Source organism: Phyllobates terribilis, unplaced genomic scaffold (genome assembly GCF_046119375.1).
Source record: "Phyllobates terribilis strain yellow unplaced genomic scaffold, ASM4611937v1 Scaffold_124__1_contigs__length_5142088, whole genome shotgun sequence".
Classification (NCBI taxonomy): domain Eukaryota; kingdom Metazoa; phylum Chordata; class Amphibia; order Anura; family Dendrobatidae; genus Phyllobates; species Phyllobates terribilis.
Window position 1 is genome coordinate 3,225,223 of NW_027362884.1, and position 14,607 is coordinate 3,239,829.

General features: G+C 45.8%; 9 non-coding genes and 3 pseudogenes across 9 annotated transcripts; all 12 read right to left on the minus strand.

The window, feature by feature from the left end:
• Window positions 1-534: 534 nt before the first annotated feature.
• LOC141203419 (U2 spliceosomal RNA) lies at window positions 535-725 on the minus strand. The gene has a single exon (XR_012274464.1). It is a non-coding gene; the product is annotated as a U2 spliceosomal RNA (small nuclear RNA).
• A 1,115-nt stretch (window positions 726-1,840) lies between these two features.
• Window positions 1,841-2,031, minus strand: LOC141203431 (U2 spliceosomal RNA). The gene has a single exon (XR_012274475.1). It is a non-coding gene; the product is annotated as a U2 spliceosomal RNA (small nuclear RNA).
• A 1,114-nt stretch (window positions 2,032-3,145) lies between these two features.
• Window positions 3,146-3,336, minus strand: LOC141203442 (U2 spliceosomal RNA). The gene has a single exon (XR_012274486.1). It is a non-coding gene; the product is annotated as a U2 spliceosomal RNA (small nuclear RNA).
• Window positions 3,337-4,451: 1,115 nt separating this feature from the next.
• Window positions 4,452-4,642, minus strand: LOC141203454 (U2 spliceosomal RNA). Its single transcript, XR_012274497.1, has one exon. It is a non-coding gene; the product is annotated as a U2 spliceosomal RNA (small nuclear RNA).
• A 1,115-nt stretch (window positions 4,643-5,757) lies between these two features.
• LOC141203256 (U2 spliceosomal RNA) lies at window positions 5,758-5,948 on the minus strand. The gene has a single exon (XR_012274373.1). It is a non-coding gene; the product is annotated as a U2 spliceosomal RNA (small nuclear RNA).
• A 787-nt stretch (window positions 5,949-6,735) lies between these two features.
• Window positions 6,736-6,827, minus strand: LOC141203340 (U2 spliceosomal RNA; annotated as a pseudogene).
• A 1,118-nt stretch (window positions 6,828-7,945) lies between these two features.
• On the minus strand, window positions 7,946-8,136 carry LOC141203466 (U2 spliceosomal RNA). Its single transcript, XR_012274509.1, has one exon. It is a non-coding gene; the product is annotated as a U2 spliceosomal RNA (small nuclear RNA).
• A 1,115-nt stretch (window positions 8,137-9,251) lies between these two features.
• On the minus strand, window positions 9,252-9,442 carry LOC141203478 (U2 spliceosomal RNA). The gene has a single exon (XR_012274520.1). It is a non-coding gene; the product is annotated as a U2 spliceosomal RNA (small nuclear RNA).
• Window positions 9,443-10,560: 1,118 nt separating this feature from the next.
• LOC141203490 (U2 spliceosomal RNA) lies at window positions 10,561-10,751 on the minus strand. Its single transcript, XR_012274531.1, has one exon. It is a non-coding gene; the product is annotated as a U2 spliceosomal RNA (small nuclear RNA).
• A 1,115-nt stretch (window positions 10,752-11,866) lies between these two features.
• On the minus strand, window positions 11,867-12,074 carry LOC141203214 (U2 spliceosomal RNA; annotated as a pseudogene).
• Window positions 12,075-12,836: 762 nt separating this feature from the next.
• LOC141203339 (U2 spliceosomal RNA) lies at window positions 12,837-12,928 on the minus strand (annotated as a pseudogene).
• A 1,115-nt stretch (window positions 12,929-14,043) lies between these two features.
• Window positions 14,044-14,229, minus strand: LOC141203249 (U2 spliceosomal RNA). The gene has a single exon (XR_012274369.1). It is a non-coding gene; the product is annotated as a U2 spliceosomal RNA (small nuclear RNA).
• Window positions 14,230-14,607: the final 378 nt, after the last annotated feature.

The window sequence follows — 14,607 nt, forward strand, 5'->3', positions numbered from 1 at the left end:
GGCATTAAATGAAAGAAGTCAGTGTTCCAGCAGAAGGAGACAACGTTTCAGAAAAGGCATTGTAGCAAACCAAAAAAGAAATTTTAAGCGCAGCAGAGTAACCAGCGCACATACCTGTTAGCTCAGGTGAGTTTAAAAGGCTGCTGTTGATAACAAGGGCATTTGCTAAATAGATGGTGTGTGTGCAACAATATACTGAAAGGTCAATTATATTGTGCAGCTTATCTCACCACCTGTAGTTATTTAGGTGAAAGCTCCAAAATGCTTGCCTAATATGTCTGTTTATCCAAAAGGAAGTAAAAAGGGAGAGCTAGAAAGATAGCATTGCATCACATTACATGGCAATGCAATGCACAGTTGCTGAAGTTGAACCAAAATGAGCTTGTAATCTGGCTTCTGCAACTTTGAACATGAAAAATCCAATGAGGAGAAGAAAAGCAAAGCCAAAGAGTCCATCCCAAAATCCGACAAACAAGCAAAATGAACAAAAAACATTGAATTCAATTCTTTCTGATTTTAGAAACTGCATTAAAGAAGGGGTGCACCGGTCCTGGAGATACTGCAATACCAGGTCAATGCGTGGAGTGGACAGAGCAAGCTCTTTTTCCATCTCCCTGTTCTAAAAATCCATTTAATATATGGTCCCCAGATAGGGGACGTATCAGATATTAAACTGATAAGAACAGATACTACACTTGATCTTAGCCAAAAGGCCGAGAAGCGATAACCAGAATTGGTTTCAAACTACGGAGCCACCCAAGGATCCTGAAAAGTCCATTTGTGGAGATGAGCTCCTGGACTCCCGTTAAGAAGACATGTTGTCAACCTCTAGATCCCTTACATGCCTGCACTTTTCGGCTTGCTGCTGCTGCAATCCACGCGTTTTAGATCTGCATAACTCCACCTCTTTAAACACAGCACCTTCACCCCCTGCTGTTCCCACCCGCCTCAACACCGTTGGAAGGGAGGAGAACCAATTAAGGCGGGGGGTGGGGTGGAACGAGCAGCTGTCTACCCTTAGCAGGAGGGCTCCTGATTACATACCTCTCCTGCTGCTGCTGCTGCTGGCTGTCCAGCAGCAGACTGAAGGTGGCTGCTGCTGTGCACAGGTATATAAAGGCTCAGAGCCTATTATGACACGCGCAGCCAGCGTTCCATTGCCACATTCCATCTACTGCAGGCAGGATACCTGGCTGGCTGAATGTCGCTGAGAAGCTCACAGAGACCGCCATAAGCAACAGTTTAACAGAATGCCACAGACTAATCAACCAAACTTTTTGGGTTGGGTTCTCTTTTATAGTCTGCAGGCATTAAATGAAAGAAGTCAGTGTTCCAGCAGAAGGAGACAACGTTTCAGAAAAGGCATTGTAGCAAACCAAAAAAGAAATTTTAAGCGCAGCAGAGTAACCAGCGCACATACCTGTTAGCTCAGGTGAGTTTAAAAGGCTGCTGTTGATAACAAGGGCATTTGCTAAATAGATGGTGTGTGTGCAACAATATACTGAAAGGTCAATTATATTGTGCAGCTTATCTCACCACCTGTAGTTATTTAGGTGAAAGCTCCAAAATGCTTGCCTAATATGTCTGTTTATCCAAAAGGAAGTAAAAAGGGAGAGCTAGAAAGATAGCATTGCATCACATTACATGGCAATGCAATGCACAGTTGCTGAAGTTGAACCAAAATGAGCTTGTAATCTGGCTTCTGCAACTTTGAACATGAAAAATCCAATGAGGAGAAGAAAAGCAAAGCCAAAGAGTCCATCCCAAAATCCGACAAACAAGCAAAATGAACAAAAAACATTGAATTCAATTCTTTCTGATTTTAGAAACTGCATTAAAGAAGGGGTGCACCGGTCCTGGAGATACTGCAATACCAGGTCAATGCGTGGAGTGGACAGAGCAAGCTCTTTTTCCATCTCCCTGTTCTAAAAATCCATTTAATATATGGTCCCCAGATAGGGGACGTATCAGATATTAAACTGATAAGAACAGATACTACACTTGATCTTAGCCAAAAGGCCGAGAAGCGATAACCAGAATTGGTTTCAAACTACGGAGCCACCCAAGGATCCTGAAAAGTCCATTTGTGGAGATGAGCTCCTGGACTCCCGTTAAGAAGACATGTTGTCAACCTCTAGATCCCTTACATGCCTGCACTTTTCGGCTTGCTGCTGCTGCAATCCACGCGTTTTAGATCTGCATAACTCCACCTCTTTAAACACAGCACCTTCACCCCCTGCTGTTCCCACCCGCCTCAACACCGTTGGAAGGGAGGAGAACCAATTAAGGCGGGGGGTGGGGTGGAACGAGCAGCTGTCTACCCTTAGCAGGAGGGCTCCTGATTACATACCTCTCCTGCTGCTGCTGCTGCTGGCTGTCCAGCAGCAGACTGAAGGTGGCTGCTGTGCACAGGTATATAAAGGCTCAGAGCCTATTATGACACGCGCAGCCAGCGTTCCATTGCCACATTCCATCTACTGCAGGCAGGATACCTGGCTGGCTGAATGTCGCTGAGAAGCTCACAGAGACCGCCATAAGCAACAGTTTAACAGAATGCCACAGACTAATCAACCAAACTTTTTGGGTTGGGTTCTCTTTTATAGTCTGCAGGCATTAAATGAAAGAAGTCAGTGTTCCAGCAGAAGGAGACAACGTTTCAGAAAAGGCATTGTAGCAAATCAAAAAAAAAGAAATTTTTAGCGCAGCAGAGTAACCAGTGCACATACCTGTTAGCTCAGGTGAGTTTAAAAGGCTGCTGTTGATAACAAGGGCATTTGCTAAATAGATGGTGTGTGTGCAACAATATACTGAAAGGTCAATTATATTGTGCAGCTTATCTCACCACCTGTAGTTATTTAGGTGAAAGCTCCAAAATGCTTGCCTAATATGTCTGTTTATCCAAAAGGAAGTAAAAGGGAGAGCTAGAAAGATAGCATTGCATCACATTACATGGCAATGCAATGCACAGTTGCTGAAGTTGAACCAAAATGAGCTTGTAATCTGGCTTCTGCAACTTTGAACATGAAAAATCCAATGAGGAGAAGAAAAGCAAAGCCAAAGAGTCCATCCCAAAATCCGACAAACAAGCAAAATGAACAAAAAACATTGAATTCAATTCTTTCTGATTTTAGAAACTGCATTAAAGAAGGGGTGCACCGGTCCTGGAGATACTGCAATACCAGGTCAATGCGTGGAGTGGACAGAGCAAGCTCTTTTTCCATCTCCCTGTTCTAAAAATCCATTTAATATATGGTCCCCAGATAGGGGACGTATCAGATATTAAACTGATAAGAACAGATACTACACTTGATCTTAGCCAAAAGGCCGAGAAGCGATAACCAGAATTGGTTTCAAACTACGGAGCCACCCAAGGATCCTGAAAAGTCCATTTGTGGAGATGAGCTCCTGGACTCCCGTTAAGAAGACATGTTGTCAACCTCTAGATCCCTTACATGCCTGCACTTTTCGGCTTGCTGCTGCTGCAATCCACGCGTTTTAGATCTGCATAACTCCACCTCTTTAAACACAGCACCTTCACCCCCTGCTGTTCCCACCCGCCTCAACACCGTTGGAAGGGAGGAGAACCAATTAAGGCGGGGGGTGGGGTGGAACGAGCAGCTGTCTACCCTTAGCAGGAGGGCTCCTGATTACATACCTCTCCTGCTGCTGCTGCTGCTGGCTGTCCAGCAGCAGACTGAAGGTGGCTGCTGCTGTGCACAGGTATATAAAGGCTCAGAGCCTATTATGACACGCGCAGCCAGCGTTCCATTGCCACATTCCATCTACTGCAGGCAGGATACCTGGCTGGCTGAATGTCGCTGAGAAGCTCACAGAGACCGCCATAAGCAACAGTTTAACAGAATGCCACAGACTAATCAACCAAACTTTTTGGGTTGGGTTCTCTTTTATAGTCTGCAGGCATTAAATGAAAGAAGTCAGTGTTCCAGCAGAAGGAGACAACGTTTCAGAAAAGGCATTGTAGCAAACCAAAAAAGAAATTTTAAGCGCAGCAGAGTAACCAGCGCACATACCTGTTAGCTCAGGTGAGTTTAAAAGGCTGCTGTTGATAACAAGGGCATTTGCTAAATAGATGGTGTGTGTGCAACAATATACTGAAAGGTCAATTATATTGTGCAGCTTATCTCACCACCTGTAGTTATTTAGGTGAAAGCTCCAAAATGCTTGCCTAATATGTCTGTTTATCCAAAAGGAAGTAAAAAGGGAGAGCTAGAAAGATAGCATTGCATCACATTACATGGCAATGCAATGCACAGTTGCTGAAGTTGAACCAAAATGAGCTTGTAATCTGGCTTCTGCAACTTTGAACATGAAAAATCCAATGAGGAGAAGAAAAGCAAAGCCAAAGAGTCCATCCCAAAATCCGACAAACAAGCAAAATGAACAAAAAACATTGAATTCAATTCTTTCTGATTTTAGAAACTGCATTAAAGAAGGGGTGCACCGGTCCTGGAGATACTGCAATACCAGGTCAATGCGTGGAGTGGACAGAGCAAGCTCTTTTTCCATCTCCCTGTTCTAAAAATCCATTTAATATATGGTCCCCAGATAGGGGACGTATCAGATATTAAACTGATAAGAACAGATACTACACTTGATCTTAGCCAAAAGGCCGAGAAGCGATAACCAGAATTGGTTTCAAACTACGGAGCCACCCAAGGATCCTGAAAAGTCCATTTGTGGAGATGAGCTCCTGGACTCCCGTTAAGAAGACATGTTGTCAACCTCTAGATCCCTTACATGCCTGCACTTTTCGGCTTGCTGCTGCTGCAATCCACGCGTTTTAGATCTGCATAACTCCACCTCTTTAAACACAGCACCTTCACCCCCTGCTGTTCCCACCCGCCTCAACACCGTTGGAAGGGAGGAGAACCAATTAAGGCGGGGGGTGGGGTGGAACGAGCAGCTGTCTACCCTTAGCAGGAGGGCTCCTGATTACATACCTCTCCTGCTGCTGCTGCTGCTGGCTGTCCAGCAGCAGACTGAAGGTGGCTGCTGCTGTGCACAGGTATATAAAGGCTCAGAGCCTATTATGACACGCGCAGCCAGCGTTCCATTGCCACATTCCATCTACTGCAGGCAGGATACCTGGCTGGCTGAATGTCGCTGAGAAGCTCACAGAGACCGCCATAAGCAACAGTTTAACAGAATGCCACAGACTAATCAACCAAACTTTTTGGGTTGGGTTCTCTTTTATAGTCTGCAGGCATTAAATGAAAGAAGTCAGTGTTCCAGCAGAAGGAGACAACGTTTCAGAAAAGGCATTGTAGCAAACCAAAAAAGAAATTTTAAGCGCAGCAGAGTAACCAGCGCACATACCTGTTAGCTCAGGTGAGTTTAAAAGGCTGCTGTTGATAACAAGGGCATTTGCTAAATAGATGGTGTGTGTGCAACAATATACTGAAAGGTCAATTATATTGTGCAGCTTATCTCACCACCTGTAGTTATTTAGGTGAAAGCTCCAAAATGCTTGCCTAATATGTCTGTTTATCCAAAAGGAAGTAAAAAGGGAGAGCTAGAAAGATAGCATTGCATCACATTACATGGCAATGCAATGCACAGTTGCTGAAGTTGAACCAAAATGAGCTTGTAATCTGGCTTCTGCAACTTTGAACATGAAAAATCCAATGAGGAGAAGAAAAGCAAAGCCAAAGAGTCCATCCCAAAATCCGACAAACAAGCAAAATGAACAAAAAACATTGAATTCAATTCTTTCTGATTTTAGAAACTGCATTAAAGAAGGGGTGCACCGGTCCTGGAGATACTGCAATACCAGGTCAATGCGTGGAGTGGACAGAGCAAGCTCTTTTTCCATCTCCCTGTTCTAAAAATCCATTTAATATATGGTCCCCAGATAGGGGACGTATCAGATATTAAACTGATAAGAACAGATTTTTTTTTTTTTTTTTTTTGAAAGCCCGAAATCGTGTACAAAACCCGAGTGCGCTTAAAAAAGTGACAAGTGCCACAAAAAAAGTGCACTAGGATGCTGGTCTTCTTGAAACCCTCTCCAAAAGGAGAAGGGTCCCCCAAACCATTCCCCGTCCCTCCGAGCCAAAAGGCCACAGCGAGGAACAAGGACAAAAAGCCACCTCCAGCCGAAGCCAGAGGCGACCCAATCTTACCCCCAGCACCTGCCCGAGTTCTCACCCGAGCAAGGCACTGGGAGCCAAAGACTGTGCTCCCCTCCCGGAAGAGGGGAGCCAACAACGCTCTCCTCCCGAAAGAGGAGAGCCAGGGGGGTTCAGGGGGGAGCAGAACCTGATGGCCACACACTCCCCCCCTAGACCTGCCAAGAGAGGAACCCGTAAGGGAACCGCATCCCGACAAAATCCTAGTAGGACGTGACACACGTGAATAAGTGGACACACAGTGACAAAGAAATTAAATAAATAGTGAAGGTTTCACAGTATAATACTGCCCGGACCTTCGACCGGGAATTGAAAAATTCCCCATCCTAAGGCCAGAAGGCCCGGAATAAGGGTGTGTGCGAAGAAAGAAAATTTGAAGTGCTTGTGCAAATGTGCCATAAACTCAAGTGGGGTTCCCAATCCCAGTGAGTTAAGGCACCCCAGGGTCACCACTCCTGGGGCACTTCACACTTCGGGCTTTCGATCTTCCCCGGCCCAATGGCGTCGATCCTGGGGGGCCATGCTTTCCACCATATGACTATATTAGCCACCTGGCGTACTAACAAGCGCCTAAACCCCAGTGTGCATAATGTATCAATCTACTAGGGCGGCCAACATCCAAAACCGCCTTTTCGAAAGATACTACACTTGATCTTAGCCAAAAGGCCGAGAAGCGATAACCAGAATTGGTTTCAAACTACGGAGCCACCCAAGGATCCTGAAAAGTCCATTTGTGGAGATGAGCTCCTGGACTCCCGTTAAGAAGACATGTTGTCAACCTCTAGATCCCTTACATGCCTGCACTTTTCGGCTTGCTGCTGCTGCAATCCACGCGTTTTAGATCTGCATAACTCCACCTCTTTAAACACAGCACCTTCACCCCCTGCTGTTCCCACCCGCCTCAACACCGTTGGAAGGGAGGAGAACCAATTAAGGCGGGGGGTGGGGTGGAACGAGCAGCTGTCTACCCTTAGCAGGAGGGCTCCTGATTACATACCTCTCCTGCTGCTGCTGCTGCTGCTGGCTGTCCAGCAGCAGACTGAAGGTGGCTGCTGCTGTGCACAGGTATATAAAGGCTCAGAGCCTATTATGACACGCGCAGCCAGCGTTCCATTGCCACATTCCATCTACTGCAGGCAGGATACCTGGCTGGCTGAATGTCGCTGAGAAGCTCACAGAGACCGCCATAAGCAACAGTTTAACAGAATGCCACAGACTAATCAACCAAACTTTTTGGGTTGGGTTCTCTTTTATAGTCTGCAGGCATTAAATGAAAGAAGTCAGTGTTCCAGCAGAAGGAGACAACGTTTCAGAAAAGGCATTGTAGCAAACCAAAAAAGAAATTTTAAGCGCAGCAGAGTAACCAGCGCACATACCTGTTAGCTCAGGTGAGTTTAAAAGGCTGCTGTTGATAACAAGGGCATTTGCTAAATAGATGGTGTGTGTGCAACAATATACTGAAAGGTCAATTATATTGTGCAGCTTATCTCACCACCTGTAGTTATTTAGGTGAAAGCTCCAAAATGCTTGCCTAATATGTCTGTTTATCCAAAAGGAAGTAAAAAGGGAGAGCTAGAAAGATAGCATTGCATCACATTACATGGCAATGCAATGCACAGTTGCTGAAGTTGAACCAAAATGAGCTTGTAATCTGGCTTCTGCAACTTTGAACATGAAAAATCCAATGAGGAGAAGAAAAGCAAAGCCAAAGAGTCCATCCCAAAATCCGACAAACAAGCAAAATGAACAAAAAACATTGAATTCAATTCTTTCTGATTTTAGAAACTGCATTAAAGAAGGGGTGCACCGGTCCTGGAGATACTGCAATACCAGGTCAATGCGTGGAGTGGACAGAGCAAGCTCTTTTTCCATCTCCCTGTTCTAAAAATCCATTTAATATATGGTCCCCAGATAGGGGACGTATCAGATATTAAACTGATAAGAACAGATACTACACTTGATCTTAGCCAAAAGGCCGAGAAGCGATAACCAGAATTGGTTTCAAACTACGGAGCCACCCAAGGATCCTGAAAAGTCCATTTGTGGAGATGAGCTCCTGGACTCCCGTTAAGAAGACATGTTGTCAACCTCTAGATCCCTTACATGCCTGCACTTTTCGGCTTGCTGCTGCTGCAATCCACGCGTTTTAGATCTGCATAACTCCACCTCTTTAAACACAGCACCTTCACCCCCTGCTGTTCCCACCCGCCTCAACACCGTTGGAAGGGAGGAGAACCAATTAAGGCGGGGGGTGGGGTGGAACGAGCAGCTGTCTACCCTTAGCAGGAGGGCTCCTGATTACATACCTCTCCTGCTGCTGCTGCTGCTGGCTGTCCAGCAGCAGACTGAAGGTGGCTGCTGCTGTGCACAGGTATATAAAGGCTCAGAGCCTATTATGACACGCGCAGCCAGCGTTCCATTGCCACATTCCATCTACTGCAGGCAGGATACCTGGCTGGCTGAATGTCGCTGAGAAGCTCACAGAGACCGCCATAAGCAACAGTTTAACAGAATGCCACAGACTAATCAACCAAACTTTTTGGGTTGGGTTCTCTTTTATAGTCTGCAGGCATTAAATGAAAGAAGTCAGTGTTCCAGCAGAAGGAGACAACGTTTCAGAAAAGGCATTGTAGCAAACCAAAAAAGAAATTTTAAGCGCAGCAGAGTAACCAGCGCACATACCTGTTAGCTCAGGTGAGTTTAAAAGGCTGCTGTTGATAACAAGGGCATTTGCTAAATAGATGGTGTGTGTGCAACAATATACTGAAAGGTCAATTATATTGTGCAGCTTATCTCACCACCTGTAGTTATTTAGGTGAAAGCTCCAAAATGCTTGCCTAATATGTCTGTTTATCCAAAAGGAAGTAAAAAGGGAGAGCTAGAAAGATAGCATTGCATCACATTACATGGCAATGCAATGCACAGTTGCTGAAGTTGAACCAAAATGAGCTTGTAATCTGGCTTCTGCAACTTTGAACATGAAAAATCCAATGAGGAGAAGAAAAGCAAAGCCAAAGAGTCCATCCCAAAATCCGACAAACAAGCAAAATGAACAAAAAACATTGAATTCAATTCTTTCTGATTTTAGAAACTGCATTAAAGAAGGGGTGCACCGGTCCTGGAGATACTGCAATACCAGGTCAATGCGTGGAGTGGACAGAGCAAGCTCTTTTTCCATCTCCCTGTTCTAAAAATCCATTTAATATATGGTCCCCAGATAGGGGACGTATCAGATATTAAACTGATAAGAACAGATACTACACTTGATCTTAGCCAAAAGGCCGAGAAGCGATAACCAGAATTGGTTTCAAACTACGGAGCCACCCAAGGATCCTGAAAAGTCCATTTGTGGAGATGAGCTCCTGGACTCCCGTTAAGAAGACATGTTGTCAACCTCTAGATCCCTTACATGCCTGCACTTTTCGGCTTGCTGCTGCTGCAATCCACGCGTTTTAGATCTGCATAACTCCACCTCTTTAAACACAGCACCTTCACCCCCTGCTGTTCCCACCCGCCTCAACACCGTTGGAAGGGAGGAGAACCAATTAAGGCGGGGGGTGGGGTGGAACGAGCAGCTGTCTACCCTTAGCAGGAGGGCTCCTGATTACATACCTCTCCTGCTGCTGCTGCTGCTGCTGGCTGTCCAGCAGCAGACTGAAGGTGGCTGCTGCTGTGCACAGGTATATAAAGGCTCAGAGCCTATTATGACACGCGCAGCCAGCGTTCCATTGCCACATTCCATCTACTGCAGGCAGGATACCTGGCTGGCTGAATGTCGCTGAGAAGCTCACAGAGACCGCCATAAGCAACAGTTTAACAGAATGCCACAGACTAATCAACCAAACTTTTTGGGTTGGGTTCTCTTTTATAGTCTGCAGGCATTAAATGAAAGAAGTCAGTGTTCCAGCAGAAGGAGACAACGTTTCAGAAAAGGCATTGTAGCAAACCAAAAAAGAAATTTTAAGCGCAGCAGAGTAACCAGCGCACATACCTGTTAGCTCAGGTGAGTTTAAAAGGCTGCTGTTGATAACAAGGGCATTTGCTAAATAGATGGTGTGTGTGCAACAATATACTGAAAGGTCAATTATATTGTGCAGCTTATCTCACCACCTGTAGTTATTTAGGTGAAAGCTCCAAAATGCTTGCCTAATATGTCTGTTTATCCAAAAGGAAGTAAAAAGGGAGAGCTAGAAAGATAGCATTGCATCACATTACATGGCAATGCAATGCACAGTTGCTGAAGTTGAACCAAAATGAGCTTGTAATCTGGCTTCTGCAACTTTGAACATGAAAAATCCAATGAGGAGAAGAAAAGCAAAGCCAAAGAGTCCATCCCAAAATCCGACAAACAAGCAAAATGAACAAAAAACATTGAATTCAATTCTTTCTGATTTTAGAAACTGCATTAAAGAAGGGGTGCACCGGTCCTGGAGATACTGCAATACCAGGTCAATGCGTGGAGTGGACAGAGCAAGCTCTTTTTCCATCTCCCTGTTCTAAAAATCCATTTAATATATGGTCCCCAGATAGGGGACGTATCAGATATTAAACTGATAAGAACAGATACTACACTTGATCTTAGCCAAAAGGCCGAGAAGCGATAACCAGAATTGGTTTCAAACTACGGAGCCACCCAAGGATCCTGAAAAGTCCATTTGTGGAGATGAGCTCCTGGACTCCCGTTAAGAAGACATGTTGTCAACCTCTAGATCCCTTACATGCCTGCACTTTTCGGCTTGCTGCTGCTGCAATCCACGCGTTTTAGATCTGCATAACTCCACCTCTTTAAACACAGCACCTTCACCCCCTGCTGTTCCCACCCGCCTCAACACCGTTGGAAGGGAGGAGAACCAATTAAGGCGGGGGGTGGGGTGGAACGAGCAGCTGTCTACCCTTAGCAGGAGGGCTCCTGATTACATACCTCTCCTGCTGCTGCTGCTGCTGGCTGTCCAGCAGCAGACTGAAGGTGGCTGCTGCTGTGCACAGGTATATAAAGGCTCAGAGCCTATTATGACACGCGCAGCCAGCGTTCCATTGCCACATTCCATCTACTGCAGGCAGGATACCTGGCTGGCTGAATGTCGCTGAGAAGCTCACAGAGACCGCCATAAGCAACAGTTTAACAGAATGCCACAGACTAATCAACCAAACTTTTTGGGTTGGGTTCTCTTTTATAGTCTGCAGGCATTAAATGAAAGAAGTCAGTGTTCCAGCAGAGGGAGACAACGTTTCAGAAAAGGCATTGTAGCAAACCAAAAAAGAAATTTTAAGCGCAGCAGAGTAACCAGCGCACATACCTGTTAGCTCAGGTGAGTTTAAAAGGCTGCTGTTGATAACAAGGGCATTTGCTAAATAGATGGTGTGTGTGCAACAATATACTGAAAGGTCAATTATATTGTGCAGCTTATCTCACCACCTGTAGTTATTTAGGTGAAAGCTCCAAAATGCTTGCCTAATATGTCTGTTTATCCAAAAGGAAGTAAAAAGGGAGAGCTAGAAAGATAGCATTGCATCACATTACATGGCAATGCAATGCACAGTTGCTGAAGTTGAACCAAAATGAGCTTGTAATCTGGCTTCTGCAACTTTGAACATGAAAAATCCAATGAGGAGAAGAAAAGCAAAGCCAAAGAGTCCATCCCAAAATCCGACAAACAAGCAAAATGAACAAAAAACATTGAATTCAATTCTTTCTGATTTTAGAAACTGCATTAAAGAAGGGGTGCACCGGTCCTGGAGATACTGCAATACCAGGTCAATGCGTGGAGTGGACAGAGCAAGCTCTTTTTCCATCTCCCTGTTCTAAAAATCCATTTAATATATGGTCCCCAGATAGGGGACGTATCAGATATTAAACTGATAAGAACAGATTTTTTCTTTTTTTAAGCCCGAATTCGTGTACAAAACCCGAGTGCGCTTAAAAAAGTGACAAGTGCCACAAAAAAAGTGCACTAGGATGCTGGTCTAATTGAAACCCTCTCCAAAAGGAGAAGGGTCCCCCAAACCATTCCCCGTCCCTCCGAGCCAAAAAGCTACAGCGAGGAACAGGGACAAAAAGCCACCTCCAGCCGAAGCCAGAGGCGACCCAATCTTACCCCCAGCACCTGCCCGAGTTCTCACCCGAGCAAGGCACTGGGAGCCAAAGACTGTGCTCCCCACCCGGAAGAGGGGAGCCAACAACACTCTCCTCCCGAAAGAGGAGAGCCAGGGGGGTTCAGGGGGGAGCGGAACCTGATGGCCACACACTCTCCCCCTAGACCTGCCAAGAGAGTAACCCGTAAGGGAACCGCATCCCGACAAAATCCTAGTAGGACGTGACACACGTGAATAAGTGGACACACAGTGACAAAGAAATTAAATAAATAGTGAAGGTTTCACAGTATAATACTGCCCAGACCTTCGACCGGGAATTGAAAAATTCCCCATCCTAAGGCCAGAAGGCCCGGAATAAGGGTGTGTGCGAAGAAAGAAAATTTGAAGTGCTTGTGCAAATGTGCCATAAACTCAAGTGGGGTTCCCAATCCCAGTGAGTTAAGGCACCCCAGGGTCACCACTCCTGGGGCACTTCACACTTCGGGCTTTCGATCTTCCCCGGCCCAATGGCGTCGATCCTGGGGGGCCATGCTTTCCACCAGATGACTATATTAGCCACCTGGGGTACTAACAAGCGCCTAAACCCCAGTGTGCATAATGTATCAATCTACTAGGGCGGCCAACATCCAAAACCGCCTTTTCGAAAGATACTACACTTGATCTTAGCCAAAAGGCCGAGAAGCGATAACCAGAATTGGTTTCAAACTACGGAGCCACCCAAGGATCCTGAAAAGTCCATTTGTGGAGATGAGCTCCTGGACTCCCGTTAAGAAGACATGTTGTCAACCTCTAGATCCCTTACATGCCTGCACTTTTCGGCTTGCTGCTGCTGCAATCCACGCGTTTTAGATCTGCATAACTCCACCTCTTTAAACACAGCACCTTCACCCCCTGCTGTTCCCACCCGCCTCAACACCGTTGGAAGGGAGGAGAACCAATTAAGGCGGGGGGTGGGGTGGAACGAGCAGCTGTCTACCCTTAGCAGGAGGGCTCCTGATTACATACCTCTCCTGCTGCTGCTGCTGCTGGCTGTCCAGCAGCAGACTGAAGGTGGCTGCTGCTGTGCACAGGTATATAAAGGCTCAGAGCCTATTATGACACGCGCAGCCAGCGTTCCATTGCCACATTCCATCTACTGCAGGCAGGATACCTGGCTGGCTGAATGTCGCTTTGAAGCTCACAGAGACCGCCATAAGCAACAGTTTAACAGAATGCCACAGACTAATCAACCAAACTTTTTGGGTTGGGTTCTCTTTTATAGTCTGCAGGCATTAAATGAAAGAAGTCAGTGTTCCAGCAGAAGGAGACAACGTTTCAGAAAAGGCATTGTAGCAAACCAAAAAAGAAATTTTAAGCGCAGCAGAGTAACCAGCGCACATACCTGTTAGCTCAGGTGAGTTTAAAAGGCTGCTGTTGATAACAAGGGCATTTGCTAAATAGATGGTGTGTGTGCAACAATATACTGAAAGGTCAATTATATTGTGCAGCTTATCTCACCACCTGTAGTTATTTAGGTGAAAGCTCCAAAATGCTTGCCTAATATGTCTGTTTATCCAAAAGGAAGTAAAAAGGGAGAGCTAGAAAGATAGCATTGCATCACATTACATGGCAATGCAATGCACAGTTGCTGAAGTTGAACCAAAATGAGCTTGTAATCTGGCTTCTGCAACTTTGAACATGAAAAATCCAATGAGGAGAAGAAAAGCAAAGCCAAAGAGTCCATCCCAAAATCCGACAAACAAGCAAAATGAACAAAAAACATTGAATTCAATTCTTTCTGATTTTAGAAACTGCATTAAAGAAGGGGTGCACCGGTCCTGGAGATACTGCAATACCAGGTCAATGCGTGGAGTGGACAGAGCAAGCTCTTTTTCCATCTCCCTGTTCTAAAAATCCATTTAATATATGGTCCCCAGATAGGGGACGTATCAGATATTAAACTGATAAGAACAGATTTTTTTTTTTTTTATCGAAAGCCCGAATTCGTGTACAAAACCCGAGTGCGCTTAAAAAAGTGACAAGTGCCACAAAAAAAGTGCACTAGGATGCTGGTCTTCTTGAAACCCTCTCCAAAAGGAGAAGGGTCCCCCAAACCTTTCCCCGTCCCTCCGAGCCAAAAGGCCACAGCGAGGAACAGGGACAAAAAGCCACCTCCAGCCGAAGCCAGAGGCGACCCAATCTTACCCCCAGCACCTGCCCGAGTTCTCACCCGAGCAAGGCACTGGGAGCCAAAGACTGTGCTCCCCTCCCAGAAGAGGGGAGCCAACAACGCTCTCCTCCCGAAAGAGGAGAGCCAGGGGGGTTCAGGGGGGAGCGGAACCTGATGGCCACACACTCCCCCCCTAGACCTGCCAAGAGAGGAACC